General features: G+C 41.7%; 1 protein-coding gene across 1 annotated transcript in view; it reads left to right on the top strand.

Annotated features, from left to right (window-relative positions):
• Nucleotides 1-14,279, top strand: part of LOC129855126 (semaphorin-4E-like) — a 65,772-nt gene continuing 51,493 nt past the window's right edge. Inside the window, exon 1 of the mRNA XM_055922470.1 lies at nt 1-171. The gene's annotated coding sequence lies outside the window, so the exon portion shown is untranslated. The remainder of the gene's footprint in view (nt 172-14,279) is intronic.

The raw sequence follows: 14,279 nt of genomic DNA on the forward strand, positions 1-14,279 counted from the left end.
TCAGCCAGTCGCAGCAGCCAGGTACTTGGTGGAGCCAGTTTGCATGGATTATCGCGCTCACTAGCTAGTACACGTAACAGGTAGAGCCGTAAAATCATATGGAATCAAATCAAAGATACTTTGGATACATTTCTAACGGTGTAGACTAAAAAGAAATACCACTACAGCCAGGTAAGTCGTGTATTGGTATTTCAACTTGCGCAGGGAGCATTCACTGTTGTTGTTCTTCATGGGTGAGGTCAGTCGTAAACAAGTGAAGCCCGTTAACATACTAACTAGCCAGCCACCTTGGTAGCAGGTAGGGTGGTGTGACAAGACTATATTCGGCATGCGCTCTTTGTAGTTAACACCTCTTGATTAGTTTTAAGGTGTAGTGTTCGTCATAAATAAATCATCGATATTTGCCCTATTAAAGTAAATAGTTATAGCAAGTTATTTTGACAACGCACCTTTTGCCCACCAGTAATTCCTTCCAGTTCTTTATCAGAATCATAAATGTACAATGTTACAGGTCTCATGACTCGTATTAACACACCCAGAGTTCCCCCAGAAAATATTCACACCCCTTGACTTTTTCCACATTTTGTTGTGTTGAGTTTAAAATAGATGAAATTGAGATTGTGTCACTGGCCTACAAAAAAATTCTATAATGTCAGTGAAATTATGTTTTTAAAAATGTTAAGCTGAAACCCTTTGGTATGGCAAGCCTAAAGAATTGCAGGACCATAAATGTGCTTAACAAGTAACATACGTTGCATGGAGTCACTCTGTTTAACGTGATTGTTGAATGACTACCTCATGTCTGTATCCCACATATACAATTATCTGTATGGTCCCTCAGTCAAGCAGTGGATTGAAACACAGATACAACCACAAAGACCAGAGATGTTTTCCAATGCCTCGAAAAGAAGGGCACCATTTTATTTGGGGTTAAAAAATAAAAAGCAGACATTGAATATCTCTTTGAGCATGGTGAAGTTATTAACTACACTTTGAATGGTGTATCAGTACACCCAGTCATTACAAATATACAAGTATCCTTCCTAACTCAGTTGCCAGAGAGGAAGGAAACTGCTCAGGGATTTCACCATTAGGCCAATGGTTACTTTAAAACAGTTATACAGTTTATTGGCTGTGATAGGGGAACACTGAGGATGTATCAACAACATTGCAATTACTCCACAATACTAACATAAATTACAGAGTGCAAAGAAGGAAGCCTGTACAGAATAAAAGTATAAAAAAACATGCATCTTGTTTGCAATAAGGTACTTAAGTTCATTTCTTTGCAGTTTTACTTAACGCTTTGGATTCAAGACAAAGTTAATGTTTGGGGCAAACATCACTGAATACCACTTAATATTTTCAAGTGTGGTGGCTGCATCATGTTATGGGTATGCTTGTCATCGGCAAGGACTAGGAAGTTTTTTTATTTATTTATAAAAAGAAACAGAATGGAGCTAAGCATGGGCAAAATCCTAAGATAAACCTGGTTGTCTGCTTTCCAACAGACACTGGGAGACAAATTCACCTTTCAGCAGGTTAGTAACCTAAACCACAAGGCCAAATATACACTGGAGTTGCTTACCAAGATGACATTGAATGTTACTGAGTGGCCGAGTTAGTTTTGACTTAAATTGGCTTGGAAATCTTTTGGAAGGCTTAAATGGCTGTCTAGCGATAATCAATAACCAACTTGACAGAGCTTGAAGAAATAAAAAAAATAATAATTTACATTTACATTTAAGTCATTTAGCAGACGCTCTTATCCAGAGCGACTTACAAGTACATACATTCATACTTTTTTTGTACTGGCCCCCCGTGGGAATCGAACCCACAACCCTGGCGTTGCAAGCGCCATGCTCTACCAACTGAGCTACACGGGAATGTGCAAATATTGTACAATCCAGGTGTGCAAAGCTCTTGGAGACCCAGAAAGACTCGGCTGTAATCACTGCCAAAGGTGATTCTAACATGTATTGACTCAGGGGTGTGAATACTTATGTAAATGAGACATTTCTGTATTTAATTTTCTATAAATTAGCAAACATTTCTAAAAACAGATTTTCACTTTGTCATTATGGGGTATTGTGTGTGTGCAGATGGGTGGGGGATATATTTAATCCATTTTGAATTTAGGTTGTAACACAAAATGTGGAATAAGTCCAGGGGTATGAATACTTTCTGAAGGCACTGTACTATAGACATAGTCCAGATGTTTGGTTGAATGAGCAGGTGAATCACAGTCAAGTCAGAAACATTGACCAGATGTCCTAAAGATAATCATACAAAGGCTCTGAACTGTAAGATGAGTGCTTTCACTCATAGATGGAACCTCCTTTTTGACTATTCTCCCAAAGATCTCAACACAGACTGACTTTAAAAAGCTGAACAATAGGCTATATTTAACATTTATTCAAAGATGTTATGCTTTGTGATGGGGAATTGGGTTCCCAATGTGCATGTTGTGTATTGACACACCGTGCAATTGGTACATGTCAACCCTAGGTCTAGTGCTTTTATGCTCCTCGGAATTGGATAAGGACGCGCTAAGTTGTGTCCTAGATGTCTGTCTTTACTTGCAGCCTGTGAGAAAGACCCGATCATGTGACAGAGAGCCATATGAATGAGAGGTGCTTTGGCATGCAGCCGGGAGAAGGGAATAATAATTATTATGTTCAGCCGAAGGGCACAACGGCCACTAGTCACAAAAGGCATGGATTTGTTTTAGGGGGCATTATGGCCACGCAAGAATGCAGCCAGGAAATTTGAGGCATTATCAAGTGCTTGCCAAATTGTGAATGAGACACTGAAGTGTGTACAGCCTGCGCAAAAAAAACAAAGCAGAGCTCATGCCTTTCATGTGGTTAATCAAAATGCTATCCAAATATAAATAACAATTATACAAACCTAAAAAGTAACTGCCATTGCCAACTATGTAAACACAACAAGGGATAAGAAGCAGTGCTTGACTTGGGCAGGAGCTCACCAGAGCTGAGTACCGGCACCTCAAATCTTCTACTGCTTGAGCTCCTGTTCCTTTTATCGAAGATTAAGGGCCTCCTGAGTGGCGCGGTAGTCTAAGGCACTGCATCAAGGTGTGTCACTAGAGATCCTGGTTTGAGTCCAGGCTCTGTCTCAGCCACCCGCGACTGGGAGACACACAATTAGCACAGCTTTGTCCAGGCTAGGGGAGGGTTTGGCCGGCAGGCAAGTTCTTGTCCCGTCGCGCACTTGCAACTCCTGATGCGGCGGCGCAATGCACGCTGACACGGTCGCCAGGTCTACAGTGTTTCTTCCGACACATTGGGCGCGGCTGGCTTCCGGGTTAAGTGGGCATTGTGTCAAGAAGCAGTTTGGCTTGGCTGGGTTGTGTTTCAGAGTACGCACGGCTCTCGACCTTCGCCAAGCTTCCCACAATAAGTTGGGTGAATTTTGGCCCATTCCTCCTGACAGAGCCGGTGTAACTGAGTCAGGTTTGTAGGCCTCCTTGCTCACACACGCTTTTTCAGTTCTGCCCACAAATTTTCTATGGGGTTGAGGTCAGGGCTTTGTGATGGCCACTCCAATACTGTGACTTTGTTGTCCTTAAGCCATTTTGCCACAACTTTGGAAGTATGCTTGGGGTCGTTGTCCATTTGGAAGACCCATTTGCGACCAAGCTTTAATTTCCTGAATGATATCTTGAGATGTTGCTTAAATATATCCACATAATTTTTGTTCCTCATGATGCCATCTATTTTGTGAAGTGCACCTGTCCCTCCTGCAGCAAAGCACCCCCACAACATGATGCTGCTACCTCCGTGCTTCATGGTTGGGATGGTGTTCTTCGGCTTGCAAGCATCCCCCTTTTTCCTCCAAACATAACGATGGTCATTATGGCTAAACAGTTCTATTTTTGTTTCATCAGACCAGAGGACATTTCTCCAAAAAGTACGATCTTTGTCCCCATGTACAGTTGCAAAATGTAGTCTGGCTTTTTTTATGGTGGTTTTGGAGCAATTGCTTCTTCCTTGCTGAGCGGCCTTTCAGGTTATGTTGATATAGGACTAGTTTTACTATGGATATAGATAATTTTGTACCCGTTCCCTCCAGCATCTTCACAAGGTCCTTTTGCTGATGTTCTGGGATTGATTTGCACTTTTTGCACCAAAGTACGTTCATCTTTAGGAGACAGAGCGTGTCTCCTTTCTGAGCGGTCCCATGGTGTTTATACTTGCGTACTATTGTTTGTACAGATGAACGTGGTACCTTCAGCCGTTTGGAAATTGCTCCCAAGGATGAACCAGACTTGTGGAGGTCTACAATTCTTTTCTCTGATTTCTTTTGATTTTCCCATGATGTCAAGCAAAAAGGCACTGGGTTTGAAGGTAGGCCTTGAAATATATCCACAGGTACACCTCCATATGACTGAAATTATGTCAAAATTAGCCTATCAGAAGCTTCTAAAGCCATGACATAATTTTCTGGAATTTTCCAAGCTGTTTAAAGGCACAGTCAACTTAGTGTATGTACATTTCCAACTTTAACTGTATTCCATAAAAAATCTGCTGTTTCCAGCTACAATAGTCATTTGCAACATTAAAACTTCTTATGGCTGGGATCCCGTTAACGGGATTGATATGACAACATTCATTGAAAGTGGACGGCGCCAAATTCAAAACAACAACAGAAATCTCATAATTAAAATTCCTCAAACATAGAAGTATTTTACACCATTTTTAAAGAAACTTGTTAATCCCACCACAGTGTCCGATTTCAAACAGGCTTTACGATGAAAACACACAACTATTATGTTAGGTCAGCATCTAGTCACAGAAAAACACAGCCATTTTTCCAGCCAAAGAGAGGAGTCACAAAAAGCAGAAATAGAGATCAAATTAATCACTAACCTTTGATCTTCATCAGATGACACTCATAGGACTTCATGTTGCACAATACATGTATGTTTTGTTCGATAAAGTTAATATACAAAAATCTCAGTTTACATTTTGGCGCGTTACGTTCAGTAGTTCCAAGACATCCGGTGATTTTTGCGGGGAGCCACATCAATTTACAGAAATACTTATAATAAACATTGATAAAAGATACAACTATTATACATGGAATTATAGATACACTTCTCCTTAATGCAACCGCTGTGTCAGATTTCAAAAAAGCTTTACCAAAAAAGCACACCATGCAATAGTCTGAGTACAGAGCTCAGACAACAAATCAAGCCATACAGATATCCGCCATGTTGTGGAGTCAATAAAGTCAGAAATAGTATATTTCAGAAATATAAATATTCACTTACCTTTGATCTTCATCAAAATGCACTCCCAGGAATCCCAGTTCCACAATAAATGTTTAATTTGTTCGATAACGTCCATAATTTGTCCAAACACCTCCTATTTGTTCGCGTTTAGCACAGTAATCAAATTCATGACGCGCGAGCAGACAAAGTCAAAAAGTTCCGTAACAGTCAGTAGAAACATGTCAAACGATGTATAGAATCAATCTTTAGGATGTTTTTATCATAAATCTTCAATAATGTTCCAACCAGAGAATTCCTTTGTCTTCAGAAATGCAATGGAACGCAAGCTAACTCTCACGTGAACGCGCATGGTCAGCTCATGGCACTCTGCTTGACCCCTGACTCAGAGCCCTCATTCCCCCCTCCTTCACAGTAGAAGCATCAAACAAGGTTCTAAAGACTGACATCTAGTGGAAGCCTTCGGAAGTGCAATATGACCAATATCCCACTGTATATTCGATAGGCGATGAGTTGAAAAACTACAAACCTCAGATTTCCAACTTCCTGGTTGGATTTCTTCTCAGGTTTTTGCCTGCCATATGAATTCTGTTATACTCGCATACATCATTCAAACAGTTTTAGAAACTTCAGACTGTTTTCTATCCAAATATATTAATAATTTGCATATCTTAGCTTCTGGGACTGAGTAGCAGGCAGTTTACTCTGGTTACCTTATTCATCCAAGCTACTCAATACTTACCACAGCCATAAGAAGTTAACAATGTCTACAATGTATTTCTGATCAATTTCTCATTTTAATGGACCAAAAATTTGCTTGACTTTCAAAAACAAGGACATTTCTAAGTGACCCTCAACTTTTGAATGGTACTGTATTAGAAGTAGACCAATTATGATTTTTCAACACCGATACCATTTATTGGAAGACCCAAAAAAGCCGATACCGATCAATCGGCCAATTTTATTTATTTATTTGTAATAATGACAATTACAATACTGAATGAACAATGAATACTTATTTTAAGTTAATATAATACATCAATAAAATCAATTTAGCCTCAAATAAATAATGAAACATGTTCAATTTGGCTTAAATAATGCAAAAACAAAGTGTTGGAGAAGAAAGTAAAAGTGCAATATGTGCCATGTAAAAAAGCTAACGTTTAAGTTCCTTGCTCAGAACATGAAAACGTATGAAAGCTGGTGGTTCCTTTTAACATGAGTCTTCAAGATTCCCAGTTAATATGTTTTGGGTTGTAGTTGTTATATGAATATTTCTCTCTCTACCGTCTGTATTTCATATACCTTTGACTATTGGATGTTCTTATAGGCACTTTAGTATTGCCAGTGTAACAGTATAGCTTCTGTCCCTCTCCTCGCCCCTAACTGGGCTCAAACCAGGAACACATCAACAACAGCCACCCTCGAAGCATCGTTACCCATCGCTCCACAAAAGCCACGGCCCTTGCAGAGCAAGGGGAACAACTACTTCAAGGTCTCAGAGCAAGTGACGTCACCGATTTGAAATGCTATTAGTGCGCACCCCGCTAACTAGCTAGCCATTTCACATCGGTTACACCAGCCTAATCTCGGGAGTTGATAGGCTTGAAGTCATAAACGGGTCAATGCTTGAAGCACAGCGAAGACGCACGAAAGTGATGTTTGAATGAATGCTTATGAGCCTGCTGCTGCCTACCACCGCTCAGTCAGACTGCTCTATCAAATCATAAGACTTAATTATAACATAATAACACACAGAAATACGAGCCGTAGGTCATTAATATGGTCAAATCCAGAAACTATAATTTCGAAAACAAAACGTTTATTCTTTCAGTGAAATACGGAACCGTTCCGTATTTTATCCAACGGGTGGCATCCATAAGTCTAAATTTTGCTGTTACATTGCACAACCTTGAATGTTATGTCATAATTATGTACAATTCTGGCAAATTAATTAGTCTTTGTTAGGAATAAATGGTCTTCACACAGTTCGCAACGAGCCAGGCAGCCCAAACTGCTGCATATACCCTCACTCTGTTGCAAGAGAAGTGACACAAATAAATTCATGGTAACAGGCAATATTAACTAAATATGCAGGTTTAAAAATATATACTTGTGTATTGATTTTACAGAAAGGCATTGATGTTTATGGTTAGGTACTAGAGGTCATCCGATTAATCGGAATGGCCGATTTAATTAGGGCCGATTTTCAAGTTTTCATAACAATCGGAAATCGGTATTTTTGGACACCGATTTGGCCAATATTTAATTTTATAATATTTATATATATTTTTTTTACACCTTTATTTAACTAGGCAAGTCAGTTAAGAACACATTGAGATATATATATATCTATCAATTTTTTTAAAAAAATTTTTTATCCCATTTTCTCCCCAATTTTCGTGGTATCCAATCGCTAGTAATTACTACCTTGTCTCATTGCTACAACTCCCGTACGGGCTCGGGAGAGACGAAGGTCGAAAGCCATGCGTCCTCCGAAGCACAACCCAACCAGCCGTACTGCTTCTTAACACAGCGCGCCTCCAACCCGGAAGCCAGCCGCACCAATGTGTCGGAGGAAACACCGTGTACCTGGCCCCCTTGGCTGGCGCGCACTGCGCCCGGCCCGCCACAGGAGTCGCTGGAGCGCGATGAGACAAGGATATCCCTACCGGCCAAACCCTCCCTACCCCGGACGACGCTATGCCAATTGTGCGTCGCCCCACGGACCTCCCGGTCGCGGCCGGCTGCGACAGAGCCTGGGCGCGAACCCAGAGACTCTGGTGGCGCAGTTAGCACTGCGATGCAGTGCCCTAGACCACTGCGCCACCCGGGAGGCCCCTCACATTGATATTTTCAATGATGGCCTTGGAACGTTGGGTTAACTGCCTTGTTCAGGGGCAGAACGACAGATTTTTACCTTGTCAGCTCGGGGATTCAATCTTGCAACCTTACAGTTAACTAGTCCAACGCTCTAACCACCTGCTTTACATTGCACTCCACGAGGAGCCTGCCTGTTATGCGAATGCAGTAAGAAGCCAAGGTAAGTTGCTAGCTAGCATTAAACTTATCTTATAAAAAACAATCAATCAATCACTAGTTAACTACACATGGTTAATGATATTACTAGTTTATCTAGCGTGTCCTGCGTTGCATATAATCGATGCGCATTTGCGAAACAGGACTGTCGTTGCGCCAACGGGTACCTAACCATAAACATCAATGCCTTACTTAAAATCAATACACAAGTATATATTTTAAAACCTGCATATTTAGTTAAAATAAATTAACTTTAGTAGGCAATATTAACTAGGAAAATTGTCACTTCTCTTGCAACAGAGCCAGGGTATATGCAGCTGTTTGGGCCGCCTGGCTCGTTGCGAACTGTTTGAAGACTATTTCTTCCTAACAAAGACAGCCAACTTCGCTAAACAGGGGATAATTTAATAAAAGCGCATTTGCGAAAAAAGCACAATCGTTGCACGACTGTACCTAACCATTAACCTGTTGAGGATGGGGGCGCTGTTGTGACTATTTATGCTAATCGTGTAATTTTTGAAACGGCTTCCCACAAAGTTCTTGATCGTACAATATGCATATTATTATTATTATTGGATAGAAAACAGTCTATAGTTTCTATAGGAGTTGAAATTTTGTCTCTAAGTGGAACAGAGCCCATTCTACAGCAATTTCCCTGACATGGAGTCAGATTTCAGAAATTTTGGAGTCAGTTAAAAGGGCACTGTTATTGCTATGACTATACGGACACTGCTTACGTCTTCCCCTGGATGCCTTTACGTGATGACGATTTGAATGGGGTCGATTGCGCGTTCACAGGCACTATAAATTAAAAAACCCTGTAGCTAGCAAGTCTTTTCTTGGTGCGTAACGCGCGTGGAGGACACCGACCCGCTCCTGTTCCAAGCATTAGTGTTGGGAGTAATCTTTCTCCGGTCATGTTAAGACTCGTTATAGGAGTTAAAAACATCATAAGGTAGTTAATTTAAAGCGTTTTATAGCAATTTATATCCGTTTAGTGCGATTTTGGGACATTTATTTCTGAAACGCTCTGAATTGCTGGGCACGCTTCCAGTTCATCCCGAACGCAGTTGGCATTTCCACATGGCAAGAGGACAGCTTTCCACCAAAAGACGATTGGACCCAAGAAAGGATCCTTTGCCCAAGATACTGATGGAAGAACAGCTCAAAGTAGGACATTTTTATTATGATAAATCGTGTTTCTGTCGAAAAATATTAGTGGCTTAGGACGCCATGTTTTTTGATGTAGCTTCGCTTGGCGCAAACTGTATTGAAAAGTAAGGATAATTTAAAAAATGTAATTCCGCGATTGTATTAAGAATTAAATTGTCTATCAATCCCTGTCCACCCTATATTTTTTAGTCACGTTTATGAGTATTTATGTATAAGAGTAGATCACTGTCTAAGTGGCGCACGGACATTTTCTCACCAGCTGGTCTACATTTCACATTGTCTAACCATGATTTTGGTGGCTAAATATAAACATTTTCGATCAAACTCTATATGGATTGTGTAATATGATGTTACAGGAGTGTCATCTGAAGAATTCTGAGAAGGTTAGTGAAAAAATTAATATATTTTGGCGATGTTGACTTTTATCGCTCACTTTGGCTAGAATCAATGCTGGGCTGCTATGTGCTATGCTAATATAACGATTTATTGTGTTTTCGCTGTAAGACACTTAGAAAATCTGAAATATTGTCTGTATTCACAGGATCTGTGTCTTTCGATTCGTGTATGCTGTGTATTTTTACGAAATGTTTGATGATTAGTAAGTAGGTAAACACGTTGCTCAATGTAGTTATTCTAGTCCATTTGTGACGGTGGGTGCAATTGTAACCTATGCCATCTACCTGAAATATGCACTTTTTTCTAACAAAACCTATCCCATACCATAAATATGTTATCAGACTGTCATCTGATGAGTTTTTTTCTTGGTTAGGGGCTATAAATATCTTAGTTTAGCCGAATTGGTGATAGCTACTGGTGTTGGTGGACAAATAAAAGATGGTGGATTATGCTAATGTGTTTTTAGGTAATAGATGTACATCTTTACATATTGTGTCTTCCCTGTAAAACATTTTAAAAATCGGACATGTTGACTGGATTCACAAGATCTGTGTCTTTCATTAGCTGTATTGGACTTTAATGTGTGAAAGTTAAATATTTAAAAAAAATATTTTTTTGGAATTTCGCGGCACTGGTTTTTCAGTGGGGGTGGGGGGGAGTGCCGCTAGCGGCACTCTCATCCTAGACAGGTTAACATCAATGCCTTTATTAAAATCAATACACAGAAGTATATATTTTTAAACCTGCATATTTAGCTCAAAGAAATCCAGGTTAGCAGGCAATATTAACCAGGTGAAATTCAATCAATCAATTTTATTTTATATAGCCCCTCGTACATCAGCTAATATCTCGAAGTGCTGTACAGAAACCCAGCCTAAAACCCCAAACAGCTAGTAATGCAGGTGTAGAAGCACGGTGGCTAGGAAAAACTCCCTAGAAAGGCCAAAACCTAGGAAGAAACCTAGAGAGGAACCAGGCTATGAGGGGTGGCCAGTCCTCTTCTGGCTGAAATTGTGTCACTTCTCTTGCATTCATTGCACGCAGTCAGGGTATATGCAACAGTTTGGGCTGCCTGGCTCGTTGCGAACTCATTTGCCAGAATTTTACGTAATTATGACATAACATTGAAGGTTGTGTAATGTAACAGGAATATTTAGACTTATGGATGCCACCCGCTGGCGTCTTTGACAATTTTTAGAGCCTTCCTCTGACACCGTCTGGTATAGAGGTCCTGTATGGCAGGAAGCTTGGCCCCGGTGATGTACTGGGCCGTACGCACTACACTCTGTAGTGCCTTGCGGTCGGTGGCCGAGCAGTTGCCATACCATGCAGTGATGCAACCTGTCAGGATGCTCTCGATTGTGCAGCTGTAGAACCTTTTGAGGATCTGAGGACCCATGCCAAATCTTTTCAGTCTCCCGAGGGGGAATAGGTTTTGTCGTGCCCTCTTCACGACTGTCTTAGTGTGCTTGAACAATGTTCGTTTGATGTGAATGCCAAGGAACTTGAAGCTCTCAACCTGCTCCACTACAGCTGTGTTGATGAGAATGGGGGGCCTGCTCGGTCCTCCTTTTCCTGTAGTCCACAATCATCTCCTTTTGTCTTGATCACGTTGAGGGAGAGGTTGTTGTCCTTGCACCACACGGTCAGGTCTCTGACCATATAGGCTGTCTCATCGTTGTCGGTGATCAGGCCTACCACTGGTGTCATCAGCAAGCTTAATGATGGTGTTGGAGTCATGCCTGGCCGTGCAGTCATGAGTGAACGGAGTACATTAGGGGACTGAGCATGCACCCCTGAGGGGCCCCCGTGTTGAGGATCAGTGTGGAGGATGTGTTGTTACCTACCCTTACCACCTGGGGATGGCTTATCAAGAAGTCCAGGATCCAGTTGCAGAGGGAGGTCCCAGGGTCCTTAAGGTCCTTAACATAGTAATGAGCTTTGAGGGCGCTATGGTGTTGAAGGCTGAGCTGTAGTCAATGAATAGCATTCGCAAATAGGTCTTCCTTTTGTCCAGGTGTGGAGTGCAATAGAGATTTATCATCTGTGGATCTGTTGGAGCGGAATGCAAATTGGAGTGGGTCTAGGGATAATGGTGTTGTGAGCCATGACCAGCCTTTCAAAGCACTTCATGGCTACAGACGTGAGTGCTACGGGTCGGTAATCATTTAGGCAGGTTACCTTAGTGTTCTTGGGCACAGGGACTATGGTGGTCTGCTTGAAACATGTTGGTATTACAGACTTGGACAGGGAGAGGTTGAAAATGTCAGTGAAGGCACTTGCCAGTTGGTCAGCGCATGCTCACAGTACACATTCTGGTAATCCTTTGGGGCCTGCGGCCTTGTGAATGTTGACCTGTTTGAAGGTCTTACTCACATTGACTGCGGTGAGCCTGATCACAAAGTTGTCTGGAACAGCTGGTGCTCTCATGTATGTTTCAGTGTTACTTGCCTCGAAGTGAGCATAGGTTATTTAGCTTGTCTAGTAGGCTCGTGTCACTGGACAGGTCTCAGCTGTGCTTCCCTTTTGTAGTTTGTAATAGTTTGCAAGCTCTGCCACATCCAACGAGCGTCGCAGCCAGTGTAGTACGATACGATCTTAGTCCTGTATTGATGCTTTGCCTGTTTGATGGTTTGTCGGATGGCATAGTGGGATTTCTTATAAGCTTCCGGGTTAGAGTACCGATCCTTGACAGCAGCAGCTCTACAATATAACTCAATGCGAATGTTGCATGTAATCCATGGCTTCTGGTTGAGGTATGTATGTACTTATTGATAAAGCCAGTGACTGATATGGTGTACTCCAATGCTATTGAAAGAATCCCGGAACATATTCTAGTCTGTGCTAGCAAAACAGTCCTGTAGCTTAGTATCTGCTTCATCTGACCACTTTTTTTATAGACCTAGTCACTTGTTCTTCCGGCTTTAATTTTTGCTTGTAAGCAGGAATCAGAAGAATATAATTATGGTCAGATTTGCCAAATAGAGGGCGAGGGAGAGCTTTGTACGCGTCTCTGTGTGTGGAGTAAAGGTTGTCCAGAGTTTATTTTCCTCTGGTTTGCACATTTATTGATAGAAATTAGGTAAAACTGATTTAAGTTTCCCTGCATTAAAGTCCCCGGCCTCTAGGAGCGCCACCTCTGGATGAGCGTTTTCTTGTTTGCATATGGCGGTATACAGCTCATTGAGTGCGGTTTTAGTGCCAGCATCAGTCTGTGGTTGTATGTAGAAAGCTACGAAAAATACAAACTCTCTAGGTAGATAGTGTGGTCTACAGCTTATCATGATATACTGATATACATCAGGCGAGCAAAACCTTGAGACTTCCTTAGATATCGTGCACCAGCTGTTGTTTACAAATATACATAGGCCTCCGCACCGTGTCTTACCAGAGGCTGCTTTTCTATCCTGCCGATTAGTGTATAACCCGCCAGCTGTATGTTACTAATGTTGTCTTTAAGCCACAGCTCGGTGAAACCTAAGATATTACAGTTTTTAATGTCCCGTTGGTTGGATATACGTGCTTTCAGTTCGTCCCATTTCGTTCTCCAGCGAATGACGGGAATGAGGGCCTGTTCGGGTGTTTGGAGTATATCCTTCCCGTCTGACTCATTAACCTGCCTAGGACTGGTGTCCAATTTCAAAAAAGCTTTTCGGCGAAAGAAGAACATATCATTATGTTAGGTCAGCAACTAGTCACAGAAAGCATACAGCGATTTTCCAAGCAAAGAGAGGAGCCACAAAAAGCAGAAATATTGATAAAACGAATCACTAACTTTTGATATTCTTCATCAGATGACACTCCCGGGACAACATGTTACACAATACGTGTATGTTTTGTTCGATCAAGTATATAGGTCATTTTGCAGGGCGCTGGCAGTGCACCTCCTTGCACAAAGGCGGAGGTAGCGGTCCTGCTGCTGGGTTGTTGCCCTCCTCCGGCCTCCTCCACGTCTCCTGATGTACTGGCCTGTCTCCTGGTAGCGCCTGCATGCTCTGGACACTACGCTGACAGACACAGCAAACCTTTTTGCCACAGTTCGCATTGATGTGCCATCCTGGATGAACTGCACTACCTGAGCCACTTGTGTGGGTTGTAGACTCCGTCTCATGCTACCACTAGAGTGAAAGCACCGGCAGCATTCAAAAGTGACCAAAACATCAGCCAGGAAGCATAGGAACTGAGAAGTGGTCTGTGGTCACCACCTGCAGAATCACTCCTGTTTTGGGGGGTGTCTTGCTAATTGCCTATAATTTCCACCGTTTGTCTATTCCATTTGCACAACAGCATGTGAAATTTATTGTCAATCAGTGTTGCTTCCTAAGTGGACAGTTTGATTTCACAGAAGTGTGATTGACTTGGAGTTACATTGTGTTGTATAACCCTCCCGTTGTCCTTCTATTATGCCTAGCACACA

Source organism: Salvelinus fontinalis, chromosome 5, assembly GCF_029448725.1.
Source record: "Salvelinus fontinalis isolate EN_2023a chromosome 5, ASM2944872v1, whole genome shotgun sequence".
Classification (NCBI taxonomy): domain Eukaryota; kingdom Metazoa; phylum Chordata; class Actinopteri; order Salmoniformes; family Salmonidae; genus Salvelinus; species Salvelinus fontinalis.